Raw genomic sequence first — 15869 nt, forward strand, 5'->3', positions numbered from 1 at the left:
CGTGTGAGATCACCAGCGCCCAGCAGAGCTCTTTAAAGGGAGCCAAGCCCAGCAGCGGGCAGAGCCAGGGAGAAGGTGCCAGCCCCAGGGGCTGCTTGAACCCCCGGGCCAGACATCAACTCAAGGTTTCCCATACTCCCACCACCCCCTGCTCTTCTCCTTGGAAAGCTCTGGCCCCCACATCCTCCTGCCGAAATCCAGTCACTTCTTTCCTAGTCCTCGGAGTTGATTCTCTTCCTCTTCCAGACAGTGTTCAGCCTCCCAGGCTCACCCAGCCTCTCCACAGTTAGACACCCTTTGCCCCCACCACCTGGTCGTTCTCTGTCAGTTTTCCTATTTACTTCAACAATTCACCCCTAGGACCCATAGGACTAGCTCAAGCAAAGAGCTTCTGGGACACCATTTCGAAGAGATGCTCAGTACATTTAGTCTCGCCTGCAGACCCTCTGCCATGCCATTTTGAGAAGGAACCATGAGCCCCTGTCTCTTATATTAATGCAGGATTTGGAAGTTGATAATCAGACAGGTGGCCTCGATGCAGGCACCCCGGCTGTCTCGGTTATCTGCTGCTGTGTAATAAACAACCCCAAAACCAAGATGCATAAAACAACAATAATTTTCATCACATCTCACAATGCTGTAGTGTAGAAATGTGTTTCGAGCTCAGCCAGGCCAGTTCTTCTGTTCTATGCAACGTCTGTGGGGATTACTCTGTGGTATTCAACCGACCGATAGGCTGGTCTGCCAGTCTAATGAGGCTTCACTTTCAGGTCTTATGCTGTAGTAGGTGTGGCTGGAAGGCTTGGTTCAGCTGCAACTGTTGACCAAAGGGCCTACATGTGGCCACTCCAGTATGGCGGTCTCAGGGTAGTGAGACTCTTTACATCGCAGATCAAGGCTCCCCGATAGAATGTTCTGAAAGAATGGCACAGAAGCAGCAAGGCTTCAGAGGGCCTAGGCTCACAAATCCCAGAAATCCCAGAATCTCACTTCTGCCACGTTTCATTAGTCAAGCAAATTCAGGAGGAGGGAATTTGCAGACATCCTTAATGCCTCCTTGTCAGGAGCCACCAGCCCCACCAGGAACAATGTCCTGGGCCTGAAGTCTGCGTAGCCTAGCCTTGCAAATAGAATATCACAGTGACCAGGCTGCATACACTGGGTGCCGGCCTCATTCTCATTCTTTCCCCCAGAGACTCCGACACACTTCCTACCCCTGGCCCAGGGCAGCATCCCCAGCTGACCTCCTGCTTATTCTGCCTTCCACCTGTCTCGGCTGCTGGCAGGACCTTTGGTTTTTCTTGGCTGCTGCCAGACCTAGAGCTGCCCTTTTCAGGTTTTTGTTCACAGATGGCTTTAGATGGGAGATGAGGAAGTGTGAGTCCATTTTTACAGAGGCAAAGATGTCGCCATAGGATGGGGGAGAGGGGGTAATAATTCTCCAGACCTCAAGTCCTCCCTGGCCCTTATAGAATGGCGCCAGCCGCAAGTCCCTGCTGAGGGAAAGGGTTGGCTCTATGCCACGGCTCTAAGGCTCTTGGGGAGTCAGAGGTGGGCCTCAGCGATGAGGGGGCAAGGAGAATGGGAGGAAGGGGTAGTTCTCTCTCTGCCACACCACCTAGATGTTGAGTCACATCGACACCAAGCAACACCTGGTCAGACAGGCTCCGGCACACCCATCTGGCCCAAACCAGATGCTCTTTCCCTGGCTCCGGGCTGGGAGCAGTCAGTGTCTGGCAGGTCAGTCTGCTCCAGGAGCAAGGGTGCAGGGTCACGTAGACCAAGGCCGTACACACGTCTTTTCCCTTTTCTTCATTAATGTGTTTCAAATGTGATTATGAAATGTTTAAGCCACGCAAAAAGGAATGAGGAAAATAAAAACAACCCCCCCATGCAAGCACCCCCAACTTAAGAAATAAAATGTTACGGTATTGCTGAAGTTCTCTGTGCCACATATATTTTCAGGGCTCTGGAGAGGGTCTGCTCATTCTCTCTATGGGCTTTGGGAAGCAGCCGTGGGACCATTCACTCCTGACAGAGCCTATTAAGGCATCTGGGTGGGTTTTTCACAGAATAAGTGTGTAAGAGTCAACAGACATATTCTTCCTTCTTTGTAAACTGGCTTTAAATGAAAAAGCAAAAATCACACACACACACACACACACACACACTCAACCAAAAAGCAAGGGGAGAAGCATTGATGGAGAAGTGGGGAGCTCGGCATCAGCAACCGCTGCTCCATCCAGAGAAGGACCACTTCCTGGGGCCCCAGTCAAGGCAGATTTGATGCGAGTCTGCAAATAGGCTATAGAGGTTGTAGACCCTTCCTTCAGCTCTGAGCTCAGAGACTTCCCGGATCCCATAGTCTGCGTGGGTCACTAGTTCCTTAGAAATTGGCTTTACGTCTGTGTGCATCCACCTCCCACACATGACTGTGAACTCCATCACTGTACATTATCCATTTTTTATCTCCCACGAAGTCCTGGTGCAGAGTCAGGACTCTATTGCTGGCTTGAATGTATGACTCGTTTTTAGGAAAGCCCTGTGGTCAGTGGGCAGAGAACAGGAGACCTAACAGAAACGGAAGGGGAAAGTGGCTGAAACATAGGAGACCAGAGCGTGCCGAGCTCCCAGACCTTGGCTCCTAATTCCACTCTTTCCGAACAGGAACCAGAACTCCTGGGAGAAATGGTTGATTCTGAGACCAGGGCACGAGGTGTACAAGATGAGCCCAGAGCCTCTGATAGTGCCAGAAAGTAAGGAGATACTTTTAAAAAATAAAATCCACAATGATGGGTTATGTCAAAGGACTCGGGAGCCAACTGAAAGAGCTCCCAACGACTAACACTGGGTCATTTGGAGGGAGAAAAAAAGGCTTTCAACATACATGAGTCCATTCTAATATAAGTAAATAATTGAATAAATAAATAGGGGAGAAAAGGCAAATCTCCCATGCAGAAGAATTCCATATACTTTATGTAGATGCCCCACCATGGGGGGCGGGGGGGACATACGTCTTCCCTTTTCCCCAAGAAGCACACTATGGAAAGGAGAAAAATAAGACAACTTTTTAGTGGAGAAAACCTGACAAACATGACCTCAGCCAGTGGCTAAGGTCAACATCAACAGTGATGCATCATGGCGATAGTATGCCCTCTGGAGTGAGGTGGTGTATACACCACTTTGTCTCCATGGTCTTCCTCTCCCAAGCCCACAGTTCCAGTCTAATTATCAGAAAAACGTCAGACAAATCCCAATGGAGGAGCACACTACGATATGCCTTATGTGTCCTCCTCAAAACTGCCAGCATCATCAAAAAGCAAGGAAAGTCTGAGAAACGACCACAACCGAGAGGAGCCTAAGGAGACGTGACAACGAAGTGTAATATGAGATGCTGGAACAGAAAAGGGCATTTGGTAAAAACTAAAGAAATCTGAACAAAGTATGGACTTTAGTTAATAATGATGTATTGGGATCTTAATTCTGACAAATACATCAACTTAATGTAGGATGTTAATAATAGGGGAAACTGGGTGTGAGGTGTATGAGAACTCTCTGTACTGTCCTTGTGATTTTTCTGTAAGTCTGAAACTGTTCTAAAAAAATTATCAAGAAAAAAATCAACCATATTCCAGGAAAAAAAAAAACTTAAGTAAAAATGGAAAAACAGAGGAAAAAAAATAAGACTGAAAGGACTTCAGAATCATGGAAGTTAAGAAGTCCCCAACCTGTCAGAAGCTGTGAAGAAGCAGGTAAAGTCAGAAGTAAAATCTAGAAAGATCTAGACCAGCCAGGGGACACTGCCCTTGGAGAGGGAAGTTTTAGGAGACAGTGAATATGAAAGAGAGCTCAGGGACACAGTATAAAAAGCTGGAAGAGACAAATGTAGACCAACTACCAAAGAGTGTGGTCTTTAGGGACACGCAAAAACCACAAGATTGGTTGTGAGCATCAAGAAGGATGGTGCACATCAATCCTCCACACAAAACTCTGCTACTTAAAGTGTGGTGACAACAGCCTCATCTTACCTTGTCAGAAATGCAGAATCCTGGGCCACACCCAAGATCACCTATAGTACTGAATCACAATCTCCCTTTCAGGAGCTCAAACACTGAATACCACGAAAACAAATCACCTAATTTAAAAATGGGCAAAGAACCTGAATGAACATTTCTCAAAAAGAAGACAGATATGTGAAAAGATACTCAACATCACCGATCATCAAGGAAATGCAAATCAAAACCACAATAAGATATGCCCTCACACCTGTTACAATGGCCATCATCAAAAAGACAAAAGGTAAGTGTTATCGAGGATGTGGAGGAAAGAGAACCCTTGTGCACGGTTGGGGGGAATGTAAATTGATACAGGCATTATGGAAAACAGTATGGCATTTCCTCAAAAAACTAAAAATGGAACTATCATAGGATCCAGCAATCCTACTCCTGGTTATTCATCCAAAGGAAATGAAAACAGTCTGTTGAAGAGACATCTACAGTCCCGCGTTCACTGCAGCATTGTTCACAACAGCCAAGACATGGAAGCAACCCAAGTGTCCATCGATGGATGAATGGATAAAGAAGATGCGGTAAGTACATATAATAGAAGACTATTCAGTCATGAGAAAGAAGGAAATCCTGACATTCGTGACAACACGGGTGAATCTGGAGGATATTTAGCTAAGCGAAAGGAGCTAGACAGAGAAAGACAAATGCCGTATTATCTCACTAATAGGTGGAATCTAAAAAACAAAGTTGAACTCATGGAAGCAGAGAGTAGAAGTGTGGTTACAGAGGCAGGAAGTAGGGGAAATGGGAGGTTTGGGCAAAAGGGGTACAAGGTTGCAATTACATAAAATGAAGAAGCCTAGAACTCTAACAGCATGATGACTACAGTCAGTAACACTGTATTTAATACTGGAAATAGGCTGAGGGAGTTGATTTCAGGTGCTCTCATCACACAAAAGAAATGATAACGATGTGAGGAAATGATATGTTAAGAAGCTTGACGGTAGTAATCATGTCACAAGTCATGTGTATCAAATCATCATGTTGTACACCTTAAATATATATAATTTTTATTTATACATATATATAAAAGAAAAAAAGGAATTAAATTAAATTTAAAAGATCCCCGAGCGACTGGCAGAAATAGTAAAATGTTTGGAGAGTTATAACATGACATAGATGTAATTATTTTTACCAAAATAATTAAGGTACTGATACTACTTTGCGCACACATACACACACATCCTCCTTCACAACTGCATATCCTCTTCCACTCAACACCATAATAATTAAGGTACTGATACTACTTTGCACACACATACACACACATCCTCCTTCACAACTGCATATCCTCTTCCACTCAACACCACCACCACCACCACTGCCATTTCCTGCAAGATCACAGTGCCACCTTCTGGAAAGATGAGGGCAGGTTGACTGAGCCCCTCAGGAGAACAAAGCAGGTGGCAGAGGTGATGTGCAGGGCAGAGGGGCACACACCAGCCTAGAGGACCTTGTAGAGAAGTGGCTTCACCAGATGATGGCACCCCGTGCCATCCAGTACAGTGATTGCCAGCCACATAGGGCCACCGAGCTCTTGACACGTGGCTAGTCCTCCCTGAGATCTGTTGTAAGTATAAAATGGATTTCAAAAACTTGGTATAAAAAGAGAATGTAAGATATCATGCTATTAATTTGTATACCGACTAGGTGTTAAGGTACTATGTTAGGTTAAATAAAATATGTTATTAAAACTAATTTCACTTGTTTCTTTTTAGTTTTATAATGCAGCTACTAGAAAATTTGAAATGACATCTGTGACTCGCATTATGTTTTTATTGGACAGCACCAAGGTAAGCTGTGTTTTACAGAACATAGATTCCCAGGGGTCTTAATGTCTTCCCCCACATGTATGTCTCTGCAAGGCGTCTCTAATTCTGCAGGTCGGTAATTCCCTTTCCAACCTCAGCTCCACAATCAGCATCCAGTTCTTGGGGGCATCAGGAGCCCCAGCAGAGAGCCTGGTACGTAGTAAGTGCACAACGAATATTTGTGGAATGGGCGAATAAATGGATGAGCAAGTCAAGTGTCATCGAGTAGAGGAACACCTTGTCCTGAGTGGGTGGATCTCTTTTTTTTTTTTTTAAAGATTTCATTTATTTATTTGTCAGAGAGAGAGCTCAAGCAGGGGGAACAGCAGGCAGAGGCAGAGGGAGAAGCAGAGGGAGAAGCAGTCTCCCCACTGAGCAGGGAGCCCAACGCGGGACTCGATCCCAGGACCCCGGGATCCTGACCTGAGCTGAAGGCAGATGCCTCACCGAATGAAGTTAAGGCGTCCCCAGGTGGATCTCTTTTTAGAAGCAACCCAATCACAAGTCGTGCAGGGTGAATTAAATGCAACAAATCAAGTCAGAGACACATTTATTATTCTCAAAACCAAAGCCTGATTACAAAGTCATAAGCAGATTTTCTTAAGGCCATCCTGAGCCAGCATTATTCAAACTTGGAGGCAGGGATCTTATTTACAATTTAAGTGGGGCTTATAAACTGGGTGGCCTTGAAAGTCCCAGAGTCCCAGTTCCCTTTCTTTTGCAGCCACACCTCATCCACAAGACCTCACTTCTGTTAGCGCCTTGTGGCTCTGTAGGCACTTTCTCACCTGTGAGCTTGATTGATTTTCACAACTGCTCTTGAAGAAAACCAAGCAGTATTATTTATTATCACCTTTTTATAAGTGATAAATTAACTGATTATCTCATTTCCAAAGGTAATTAACGATGAGGCCAGGTCTCTACCCCTGTTCTCCAGCACCTGCTGCGAGCTTGACGCGTTGCATCACGTGGGTATCCCAGGCGCTCCCGGGCTGTTTTAGCGCTTCCGGGTATTTCGTGTATGCATTTTCTTGAAGAGCATTTGACTGGTTGTGTGACTCTGTTAAAACTTTCCGTCTCGGGGTGCCTGGGTGGCACGGCGGTTAAGCGTCTGCCTTCGGCTCAGGGCGTGATCCTGGCATTCTGGGATCGAGCCCCACATCAGGCTCCTCCGCTATGAGTCTGCTTCTTCCTCTCCCACTCCCCCTGCTTGTGTTCCTTCTCTTGCTGGCTGTCTCTATCTCTGTTAAATAAATAAATAAAATCTTAAAAAAAAAAAAACTTTCCATCTCACTGGCCTCAGTCTTCTCATCTGTAAATTGGGAGGAGAGAATTAAATCATCTCTAAGGTACTTCCTAATGCTAAAATCATGCAGATCTCTGAAACTTGGCTGAACATGCAGCAAAGGCAGAAACCTGTGTCTCATTCCCCTCGTGCCTCTCCTGCAGGATTTTGCACACAGAGATTGGCTTTGCCTTGCACAAGGAGGAAGCTAGAATGTGCCTGGCTCTCACTGAGCCCGGTTCTATACACACACCCCCACTGGCTACTCTGGGAAGGAAACGGCGTATGGCATTGATTGTCTGGGCCAAAGCCACCCAGAGGATCCGTCTCTCAGATTTCATGCTCATAAAGTATTCAGCGAGTGCTCCCTGGAGCTTCTGTAAGTGCCAGAGGCTGTCCTTCCTGGCGTTTCTCTCTGCGTGCAGATCCCTGTGCCCAGATCTCTCTCTGTACCTCTCCCACCCCCAGCTCGTCCTCTCCGGGTGCTGCTGTCACTGTGTCTCTGCCTTTTGCTCTTCCCTCTCCATCTGCATCCCCAGAGGTCTTGTCCATCCTCTTCCAACCTGCATGTGGGCCTCTCTCCCTGCCACTGTCACCCCTGCCCAGGAGGTGAGGGCTTCATCCTTCGGAGGCATCGCAGGGACATGGGCCTGTCTAGCAGTCTTCTGCTTTACCTTCCAGAGCGCCAGGTGCCTGGGCAGGGAGACTCCTCAGGATTGCGGGAACCAGAAGCCCTGTGCAGAAGAGCTGCGCCAACTGGGGTGCCCAGACGGTAGGGCGTGGGGCTGAATTTGCCCCGGAGGAGTTGGGGATAAAGTGAGGGGGTAGGGGCAAGACAAACAGCTCTGAGGGGAGAGGTTGGCTTCACGAAGCACCTGGGCTGGGGGGTCAGAAGCCCCCACGCAGGGAAAGGGAATAGTCTGGGGTTCACCTAGGGCATCTGGGGGGAATCACCTGGGGACGGCAGCTCCCGGAAGCTAAGTCTCAGCCCTAATTGCTGTGCGCCCATCATTCTACAGGTAGGCTCTGCCCTGGCTCACCACCTGCTCCCTGTCCCCCCGGAACTTTCCTCACTGGAGCAGGTCCCCATGACACCCCCCTCTGCCACCTCTGCCCTCGAGGATTCTTCAACCACTGGCCTGGCCAGGATGCCTGTTTTCCCTGTGGTTCGGAGGCCACCCAGCCGGAGGAAGGCAAGGACACATGTGTCTGCCTGGGGCCTGGCCGAGTGTTCCAGGTACGTCCTCTGGCGGTAGGACCCAAGGACAAGTTGCATTTCCAGGACTGTTTTGGTCAAGTTCAGCTCAGGTGTAACCTGACCAGGGTCAGCTCAGGTTTCCAAGTGATGCGGGGGTAAGGTTGCCCGATAAAATAGAGGGTGCCCAGTTAAACCTGAATTTCAGATCAATTATGGATCGTTGTTTAGCATAAGTGTGTCTCAAATACTGAATGAGACATGTTTACGCTGAAAACATATTCCTTGTTTATCCGAAATTCAAATTTAACAGAGTGCACTATGTTTTTACTTGCTAAATCTGGCAACCCTACTCAGGAGAAAGGGCAGTCTGTTGTTCTCCACCATGACCACTCCCCAGATACACCCTGGTCCAAACCCTTCCAATTTGAACTTTCCCTATAAGCCAACAACTATGCATGTGAATCCTTCCTTTCCTGAAATTCCCAAGTCTTTTTGGCTAAAATGACAGCACCACCTGGACCCTAACCAGAATGTACTGGTCACCTTCCCCTCTCATCTGAGTCCTCTCCAGCCCTGTTGAACCTTGACCTCCCCACCCCTCCCCCGCCTCTCTCTTCTGGCTCATCTCAGGCAGAGTCACAGCCAAAGGTGTGGTTCCTCACAGCTAGGTTCCTCATCAACCAGCCAACCTTCACCTGTGTTTCCTCCCTCCCCAACCCGCAGCCCAGTGATGGACAGTGCCCCTGCCTCCCAGGCTACCAAGATGCTGGAGAGCCAAGGGGCTGTGTCCAGCGGGAACACAGGAGCTGCAAGAATGGGGCCACCTGGAACCAGGAGGGGCTGTGTTTGACCAAGGATCAGTGGACTGACCACTGTGCCCAGGAGGTAGGAGCCGTCTCCATAGTGCACCCCTTGCACCCCTGGCCCTCCACCTGACAGCTCACAGGCCCAGCCCCCTAGCCCTCTCTGGAAACATGGAGACCTGTGCTCTATACTCTGAAGCTGGAGAGAGTTGGGGGCAGCCTCCCCCGGAGAGGTGTCCCTAAGAAGTTTCAGTCTTTGTGCAGGTGTGTGCCACACCAGGAGATGCCCATGGCTATGACCCAGGCCTGGGGCTCTGTCTGTGCTGGGAACAACGCTCAAGTGGGATGTGTGGTCCCCTGTGCCCCGAAGAACAGAGACACGTCCTGCAGCTCAGCTGCTCTAAGGGCATCCCACGGATTTCCGTCACTGAAGGCACTGGGAGCCAGGTACAGTGCCCGAGTTTCAACCCCTTGCTGGCCTGGGGCCCACTGTACCCGGGGCCTCGGCCTCCTAGAAGGAGTATGCATGATATGCCTGTGCGTGGGGTCCTGGACCCTACTCACCAACCCACATCAGGAGCACAACCTCTGGGACCAGAGAAAAGGCCCCCCTATTGATTTAATTTCATCCTATAAAACTCCTTGAAGAAGTGATTTGCTCATTAAAGGGGGGAAGCTGTCTTGGAAATCTTCCCATGTGAGCAGAGCGTAGCACCCAGAGTACGACTCTGGGTTACCCCTCCGTGTGGAATTCTTAGACTACTACCACCACCGCTGCCCTGCATCCTTATCAGGACGCTCAGGGCCCACGGGAAGCCCCGTGCTCTCTCCGCCTCCCTGCGGGTGGATGTGTTACTCTCTGTGTCTTCAGGGAAGAGCTGACCCCGAACCTCCTCGTTCCCAGGAATTCTACCTTCTGGATAGGACTTCCTCACCGCGCGCCATAGGCCATCCCTGCAACTCAGACCAAGGGCAGAAGCCTGCCCCTCTATATGTGGTCAGGATGGATGGTAAGACAGCGGGACAGAGGGAGGCCACAGGTGGGCCCACCGCTCAGGACCACACACGGGCAAGCCTTGACCTTTGCATGGCATAAGCGTGGCCCCTTCAGGCAGAAGTTAGATGGTGATGGGCAGCACGAAGGGACCCCTCAATTTTTAGAAAGTTGGTCCTGCCATGTGCAAATCAGAATGGGACAGGTTCTGTTGTATCCATGCACTAGGGAAAACTCTCCCCCTCGACCGTGCACGTTGAGGGAGACTCCTGTCTTGCTCCAGGGATTGGGTTCCTGGGCCTGATCAGACCAGGTCAGGAGCTGCTGCACTCCCTTGGCCTGCCCCTCCGGGATCCCAGGCCCCCAGGGCATGACGCAGGTGCGCATCGCAGCTGACACCCGTGGCCTCTCCTCTCCCACCTCCACCGGCAAGAATCCGTCTAAAGCTGCTGTTCCTCGTGTTCTGTATCTTGCTTGCCCAGGAAAGTCAAGCGAAGGACATCTGAACTCTTCTTGGTCAATGAGCCTCAATTCCACATACCATGGGGATCGGTTGCCCCCAGAGCCAGGCATCCGAAACCCCACAGTCTGCCTCCAAATCAATGATACGCTTGTCTTCCTGGTGACCCGTGAGCATTACCCAGAGTACGACCTGTGAGTTTCCAGAGGACATAGTCCTGCCATCATCGAGGTACTGGAGAAAAGACCCCCCTGTGCCTGTAGGCACCCCCAGGAGACAGCACACTGCCCCCTTTTTCTGTCCCCAGGGGCCACTTCTATAATACGCTGGCGGAATTTGACTGGGGGCGCTTCCGGGCCCTCCGTGAGGAGTCCCAGCTCCACGATGGAGAACGCTACCTCTTTCTGCAGCAGTTCCAGCAGCCCGGGGTGTACGTCTTTCGTCTGAGCAGCAACAAGCATCGGAAGATGGTTTGTCCGTGACAATTGGCCTCATTTAACGCACTAGCCCATCATTTCCCCTCACCCCAAAAATACTGCCTCATAACCATCCCAGACAGATCCCCAAGGAAGGAGACACCCAGGGTGTCCCTCTCAAAGTCTGGGGCTCCCACAGTCCTAACAGATAATTCTGAGGGTTCCTAGGGTTCCCTCTAACATGTGATGTATAGGGAAGGGAAGATTGTGAGGGTGAAAATAGCATGTGTGTCTAAGGACCTCACGGTGTCCAGACATCTCTCACGGCCCTCTGCTTCCTCACCCCTTCTTTCCCTACCCCCTCTTTCATCCTGAAGGCACACATCCCAAGCTCATCTGCACAGGTTGGTATCCATGTGACCTGCTTATGATGCCACCACTGATCCAGGCGCAGTGTCTCGGTCATATATGGGATTTAGCTCCTCACCCTGTCTACACAGCTTCAAAGAGGCTGTGCTGACCTCACCCCAGAACATGCATACAGTTGCTCAATTACTTGATAAAAATTTGTTTCCCAGGGAAAACCCAGATTCTGCTCCCCCAAGGTATGCACAAAGATCTGGGCTATTTGGTTCGTGCTGACAGGCCCGGGGTCCCACTCTGTCCCCTTGCCAGTCTCTGGCAGACAGTGGGAGAAAGGCCGAACAGATTTCTTTCCACCCAGTACATCCGCACCCTCCCACCAGGGGGCCGGTGCTTCGGAGAAGGGCCCTTCACCCCCACGACTCCCAGGAATCTCATCCAAACTGGCATCGCCAAGATCCCCAGGCCCCCAAAGAGGTCTGACTGGCCAGAAGTCCTGGGGGAGATTGTCCTGCTCCTGGGGTTCTGCCTGCTTCTATTGGTGAGTAAAGCTGACAAGTGACATCTTAACCCCTATGCAAGACTGCCTCTCCAATTCCATGTCCATGGGCTACCTGGTGCCCTTTTGCAGCCCGCATTACATATGTGGTCCCTGTACTAACAAAGGGGTTGGTGAATTGGGGGCTGGGAGGGTAATGGGCTTGGGAGGAGGGTGGGGACGAGAAAGGGAGGACTGTGAATGAGGGTACAGAGGCAGGAAATAGCCTTCAGCTCCTCAGGGAACCAAACGTGGCGGTGCAAACACAGAGCTGAGAGACGAAATCGCAATGGTCTCACGGGCCCTGCTTTATCCTCTATGCAGTGAGGATCCACTAAAACCTTTGAGCAAAACAAAAGATTTCAAGCAAGAGAGAGAAACCCTAGTAAGACTTTTATTTGTACTCTAGTGATAGGGTAGAAGACAAGATGGATTGGGGGGGCACCACGAAGAGATAGACAGTTGGAATAATCCAAACAAGAGAAGATGAGGTGCTCCCTAACTACAGGGAGCAGGGATCTTCCTCCTCCCGGTCTTCAAAGAAGATGCTTCCCCCTGTCCTTCACCACATTCTGTACCATGTAGATTCAGTGTCACAGCCTGAGCTGGGCCCGGAAGGCCACTCCCAACCCCACCTTCAGGAAGCATCAGCAAGGATACAACCTGGATGCCTACACTTCCCCAAGAACTGGGATGACATTGGTGAGGAGAGGTCGATCACACCAAGACTCTGATACCCCCAGGGTCAAGGGAGATCATGGTGAGTCACAGACTCTGGTTAAAATCCCAGAGGTGTCCCCAAATCCAATTGGCCAGCTCCTGCTTCTTTTTTTCATGTTCCTAGATTACTCACGGTTCCATTCTCCCCCATTCATTTATTCATTTGCTCACTAAATATTTATTGAACAGCCACTGTACGCCAGACACCACCTGGTTCTGGAAGTACGCAGTGTAGAGGGGGGTAGAGACATCTAAATAAAAACTTTCCAAGGGCTGCCTGGGTAGCTCAGTCAGTTAAGTATCTGCCTCCAGCTCAGGTCATGATCCCAGGGTCTAGGGATCCTAGGATCCTAGGATCGAGCCCCACATCGGGCTCCCTGCTCAGTGCCTCTCCCTCTCCACCTACCTCTGCCCCTGCTCATGCTCTTTCTCTCAAATAAATAAACAAAATCTTAAAAAAAAAAGAAGAAGAAGAAGAAGAAGAAGAAGAAGAATTAGAAGAACTTTCCAAAAGAAAAGTAATGTAACCGTGTACAAAGTGCCCAAGTTAGGAGATGTCCAGCACTAGCTGCAGGAGCAAATCACAGAAGGCACCCCGTGTTACACTGAAGTGTTTCACCTTCTACCCCTGCTACTCGAAGTATGCTCCTCAGGCAGCGGCAGTCCAGCTTCAATGTGATTATGAATTACCTGGGGACCTTCTGCTGCAATGGGGCGGAGGTAGAACCTAGAATTCTGTGCCTCTAATGAGGTCCTCAGCAAGGCTGATGCTGCCCGTCCAAGCAAGACTGTCTAGACCGTGGAGGACCCGCAGGAAGAAGAGGCAGGGAAGATGGGCAGGGAGGCTTATCTTTGCTTATCAGGAGGTTAATCGTGCTTCCCATCCCCTGACAGGTGGGCGCTGGGAGGCCGAGGAGCAGGTAGACCTGGAGTGGTTTGACCCAGACCGCTTCTTTGCGATCCTGCTCAGGCAGTCTCTGTCGGTGACAATGAAACTCAGCCAGACCAAGGAAGAGGTAAGTGGAAAAGCTGGAGAAGTGAGCGGGGTGGAAAACAGATTCATCGCAGAAGGGAGCTAGTTACCGGATATAGAACCTAAAGAAATCCTCCATCTATCTACAAGGAATCCGGGAAAAGGAAAGCATACGGGAGGGGAGATAGAAGATTTCAGATTAAATTTAGGGCTGATTTTCAGAACTTTGGGCGTCAGATCAGTGAAGGGGAATCTATTAAGATCACCTCTGGAGTCTGTCAGATCCCCATTCCTGGTCCTCGGTAGCCCATCTGGAATGTGTAAATTCAGGACAGTAGGTGACAGGCGTTGGGAACAAAAAAGAACACGCCTAAGTCCAAGTATGGAAACTGGGCCCGGGGCCTGTGGCGCTGCGGCGTCCCTCCACCACACGGACAGCAGAGGGCGCTGTGATCAAAGCAACGAGAGAGGCGGTGCGGCTGGCGGAGCGCCGTCTCACGTGAACGGCGCGCTCTCCCACAGCTCAAACTCCTCTGCCTCCGACTCCTGAGTGAAGCCCGTTCTCTGCGGCAGCTGTGGGGGGCTGCGCGTCGCATCCCAGCCTCTGCGGGCCAGCTTCCGGGGAGCCCCCCGACGGAGCTGCAACAGGTCGGGCTGTGTTCACACCTTCCCATCTGGTGTCTGTGCCTACATGTGACTCCCGGCTCTCCCTGAGCCCCGCACCCTTGCCCCCTCCCCCCGTGGCCCCTTTCCCACGGTCCTGTCTCCCAGGCCCCAGGGCTCTTAGTCCCCACCCCCCACCCTTAGGGATTTCACATCCCTTTGCCGCTGCTGCCGGGCCTGCCCAGAATGTTCTGGAGCTCCCTGCCGGGGCTAGCTCGTGCCCAGCCCCTGGGCTGCCGTCCCTGGCGTCTGCAGCCCCGCGGACACGCAGGCAGGGCTGTCTCTGACCCCAGGCTGCCGAGGCAGCCGCCGGGGCCGCGGAGGAGGAGGCCGGGCGCAGGGGGCGTCTGGCAGGCCAGTACGCAGCGAGCCTTCGTCGCCAGCTGAGGCTCCTCCGCCAAGACCTCCGTGCCAGGCAGGAGCAGTGGGCCTCCTTCTGCTCCACGCTGACGGCGGCTCGGCGGCTGCTGAAGGCCCAGGCGGGCTCCGGGCCCGCGAAGTCCTCCCAGGCTGGGCCGAACCCACAGGGGTGTGTACCGGTGCCTCTGAGTCAGGCTTGGGGAGATCTGGCTTAGGGGAGGAGCGAGTGTGGCTTCGCCAGGTCCAGAACTGGCCACAGCAGAGGGTCCTTTCCCCGTCCCTCACCACCCTGATAGGGCCTCCCCCATGCCCCCTGCAGGGAAGTCCCCCAGCTGGAGGCTGCGCTGGGCCGCCTGTCCCAGGCTGTGCTGCAGGAGGGCCACCGCCTGAAAGCCTGGGGCGTCCTGGGTACCGGCACTGGGGCGGAGCTGCTGCAGCCAGGTGGGTCCTGCTCCCCCTCGCCAGGCCCCGCAGGAAGCCTGGCCCTGCGTTGAGAGGACAGGCCCTGCAGAAACGTGGTCCCTCCCCTAGACACCCTGCAGGGGAGGAGAAGGGCAAAGCAAAGCCGAAACCCCCAAAGTTGAGAGGGACTTCCTGTGCAGTGGTGGGGAAACAGCTGTGTTGCTGAAGAAAGAGCCTCTGAAATGGGAAGAACAGGGGAGGAAACGAGCGAAACTGCCACAAAAAAGCATGGCTTTACACATCAGGGAGCATTTCCTGGCAGCAAAAGCCTGATGGATGAGTGCAAAAGGCCACATTTGGAGAATGCTGGACTTGCCTGGAAATGAAGAGTGGGAGAAGGATCCCCTTGGGTTCTCTGCGGGAATTCTGAGTTCTGGGAGTCCCCGGCCCCATCAGGTGACCTCTAGGCTGTCACCACTGTTTCCCAAAGTCCTTCCAGTCCCTGCCAGCCTGCAATATGGTGATATCACAATGTCATGTCTCGAATGGGGAATCATGCCCTGCACTCAGCAAAAGACAAGATACTCTGCCATCAGGGAGCACTTGCTACTGGGGTTGGGTTGGGGTTCTTACCAACTCCCTCCAGGCACCAGCTGGGGGAGCCCCTAGCCTGCCCCCTCAGCCTCAGGCGCAGGGCTGAGCAGTTCTTTGCTTTCCTGCAGCCTCAGCAGGCCCTGAAGGGGGCGCCCAGGACATCAGCATGGATCTTGTCACCAAGTTGATGGTCCCCGGGCCCAACTGTGCAATGCTCACAGC

The sequence above is a fragment of the Ursus arctos genome, unplaced genomic scaffold (assembly GCF_023065955.2).
Source record: "Ursus arctos isolate Adak ecotype North America unplaced genomic scaffold, UrsArc2.0 scaffold_22, whole genome shotgun sequence".
NCBI classification, from domain to species: Eukaryota; Metazoa; Chordata; class Mammalia; order Carnivora; family Ursidae; genus Ursus; species Ursus arctos.